Raw genomic sequence first — 4,085 nt, 5'->3', positions numbered from 1 at the left:
TGATTCCAAAACTACAAATTTTTCTCTAATGGATAGCGATATCTATGGCACACACAGAACAAAAAACAGAAGAGAAGAGTAAAAACAAACCTGCCTTTAGTCAATTGGGTACGACGTTTCACGGTTAAGGGTATGAATTCCCCCATTCCGATCTTCAGCCACAATATTCTAATAAATTTGCCAATGTCTAAATAACTCACGTTAATTTTGACCATGCGACATCAAGACCACGTGAGGCAGACACTAAGAAATTTATCGGCCAGTGAGTTTAAAATCTCTCACCCCAATGAATTTAATTCAGGACGTCATGAAACGTGAACAACAAAAAAGTATGAAGCACAAGTACATGAAACATGAACTATTCTTTCGAACAACGAAAGACACAAATGGAAAACAAAACTAGCAACATAAAGAACGACCATTCATCAGTTGTTGGCTGTTTCTCTAATCTCGTATTTCGAGCATTTAACAACAATATACGCTTTCGATAAAACAGTTGTTCCCGCAAAGCAAATTAAAATTTGGGATTTTGTAGAGTGTCAAATTAGGTAACACAAGCAGGACAGTGAAAACAAACAGGAAGGGCTGCTAAGCCTAAACGAGGCTGTGGTAGTGAACGCGTAAATCAAGCTAGGAAGGATACAACCAGAACACGCCTTCGTTGTTTCAGCTACAACGGAGAGAAAAGAAGAAGAATGGCCGATGGTCACGTAGGATCCACGTAGGATCCACGTGAGCGAATGATAAGAAAATACTGATAGTATAGCCATACCTAATAGTCAAGTCGTGAGTTTGGAAGGCGGTGAAAGAGTTGGCAGATTCCATCCTTATATACGTAAGAGGTTTCAAAATAAGGATTTGGTCTAGTATAACGTTTCCTTCAACTGTGCTATATCCACCAGCATATATAAAAATTTTATGGCAATTTTGGAATAAGACTTCCCTGCTTCCCATAGATATAATAAAATATTTTCCCGTAAGACAGTTAGAATCTCGTATACCACCCTCTCCAATATTGGTACCATCATAGCCATTTTAAATAGGAAGAATATAAAATTACCAAGAGTTAATAATAATAATAATAATAATATTAGTATTGTCAACACTAGTTAAAACCCCTACAATGAGAATAATATTAATGGAGGTGTAGGAATTAGAAACAACAGTACTAACACATCTAATATATACAATATAGACTATGACTCTGAAGTTTATACTAGCACAGGTATTACTGACACAATGCCTGTTGATGCTGAGATGAATTTAAATGATACTACAGTTGAAAGAAGCATAAATAATAACAGCAATAATAAAAATAACACAGATTATAGTAGTAGTAAGAATAATAATAACAATGATATGAATATCAATAATATAAAAGTAGTAATGCTCCTGGTTGCAATTGTAGAGTTAGATCTCACTGTCCATTGTTAGGTCGATGTTTAATCAAAACGTAATTTATAAATGTACAATCGTAACTGAGGCTGGTAACTTTATATTTATATAGGATGTTCGATAAATATTAAAAAATGTATCGATTACTGTTTTTCATCTTTTAGACACAAACATAAAGCCAATAGTACGTCCTTATCTAGCGAGATTTGGAAACTGAAGGAAAGCGGGATCGGATTTAGCCTTAAACGGGATATAATAAAGAGAGCGCAGTCTTATAGAGATAGTCGATAGAGGTGTAAGCTGTACTCTATGGAAACTTATGAGATTTTTAAGTGTAGGGACAAGAACAATCTGATTAATAGTAGATTATTCCTAAGGGTAGCATGCATGCATAGCGTCACTCGTACATTTAAGTATTTTCGAAATAACCGATTATAGGTTCCATACTTGAACTTTAATAGTGAAAATTAATTTTGGTGTCGTATCCGTTGTACACTTACCCTATAGTATTAAATATAATAAAATCCTGGGATATTATGTTATATGGTGAGTTAAATTGCGTTGCATATGCTATAAGCTATGTGTTATGGTATGTGGTGTACTATATATCATGTTATCCCATGATAAGCCCTGCCTAGTTAGTCTGACTTCATCCTACAAGGTGATTCAAAATTCTCCATATATAGGAAAATTTTATTTTTTAATATGAAACAATTTATAAGACCCTCTAGATCCCCTGATCTGACCCCTCTTGATTTCTATCTTGAGGGGAATTTAAAAGGCATGGTGTATCGCAGAAAAAAAAAGACATAAATCATTTGAAGGAACGCATCACCAACTCATTTGCACACGTATCACCAGATGTGCTATTACAAGTTCACAATGAGTGGGGTAAATGTATTGCAATGTGTATTCAAAACAATGGTAACAATATAGAGCCTGTTAAATAAAAAAAAAACTGTTCTTATAAACTGTTTCTTACAAAAAGATAAATTATTCCTATGTATGGCGATTTTTGAATCACCCTGTATTTTGGTGATTACACTATTTTCCTTTCTATGATGTTCTGCCCTACTGATCATATTATGTATATTTGTAGTGACTTTATGTAAGTCTCTTTTCGACTAAAGCATATACCCCCAAGAAACTATAAAATCATAATACAATAGTACCTGTAACATTGTAATGTTATATACTTATAAAATCTCTTCGGTCTGAATACCTTTAACTGCCCTCGCTACTTCCATACCTATTACCCCCTCTTTTCGGGTTATCTTTATTTCTCCTCTACCTCTAATTTCATCCACTGTCTCTTTATATATAAGTTATATGTATTCTTATTATTTTCTATAAATTCCTATTATTTTGTTTTCTTATTTTAATATCCTTACTTATTAATCATTTGTCCTTTATAAATTGTTATTTTCCTTGTTCTTAAATAGATATTTTTCAGTTACTTTAGTCTACGCGAGATGGTAGACTAAACGTATAAATATTTGTGTATGTTGTGTATGCATATATGCACATATATAAATGTGTGTGTATCTGTATGCATCATTACTTTTTTCTGATTCATGGCTTAAAATTAATAGAAAGCATGCATATCTTTCTAGTTATTCCATAAGTAAATGCCCTGAGCAGTCTTTATAGAAACCATCTAATAAGTAATTAAGTTCATGAATGAATATTAAACTGATTCTATGTAATTTTTCCTTTTTAATAGTTATAATTGATATATACACACCTTTTACGTATTTTGGTTATGATATTGATTTTGAAATTCTTAAATATTATTTTTATACAATACGTTATGAAATCTTAGATTTAATAACGTATTGCCACTTTAACTGGTAATTAACATCATGATTTAAAGTCTACCCCTACCCTGCCTCTGTTTCTAGAGAGTTACTTAGATTCATCTGACTACTCCTAACGTCTTATTTCCTCTCTGAGGAAAAGGGATACATATGTAAATATTTATGACCATACCTAGCCATGAACTGTCAACTCACTCTTGTCCTTTATTCAAAATAGACACAGCTTCTAGTTTTAGATTTAGAAGTTGATAAAGAGATAAATGAATTACAAAGGAAATACGATCCCTTACAACACTATGATCCCACCAGGTTCCATCCGATTCCTGGAAGTGTAGTCTGTTCTTAGCTACAACAGCGACAACGTTAATTTCTTCCATCTTCTTGCTCTGTTGAAATATTTGAGAAAAATTATATTAATGCGTCCTACTTCCTAAAAACCTATTTAATTATTTGTGATGCTGAAAATAGCACTACATTTAAATTGATGTAATGATTGCATTGTTCAATTAAATGGAGCCGCTTGAAAAGATTGTACTGCATCACTACTTGATATCCTGTTGCTTATTTTGTTATTATTGATCTTACTCCCAGTTGTGCAGATAAAACCGGAGTGACATGATGCTTCAACTTAAGAATCTAATTCAACTGAGTCTCAATTATTTCTTCGAAACGTCTAGATAGAATAGAGACAGCTGATGAAGGGATATTCCAAGTGGCTTTCCGTTTTCCTATGTGTTCGTTCCGTTGTCTGTAGTTTATTGTTCTAACGTCCTGTACCCTGATATGCATGTATATACACATGTAGATGTAAGTATGTACATATATGTGTGTATACATGTATATATATTCTTTGTATTATATATATATATATAT

This window comes from Octopus bimaculoides, chromosome 1 (genome assembly GCF_001194135.2).
Source record: "Octopus bimaculoides isolate UCB-OBI-ISO-001 chromosome 1, ASM119413v2, whole genome shotgun sequence".
NCBI classification, from domain to species: domain Eukaryota; kingdom Metazoa; phylum Mollusca; class Cephalopoda; order Octopoda; family Octopodidae; genus Octopus; species Octopus bimaculoides.
This window is presented reverse-complemented; position numbering follows the sequence as displayed.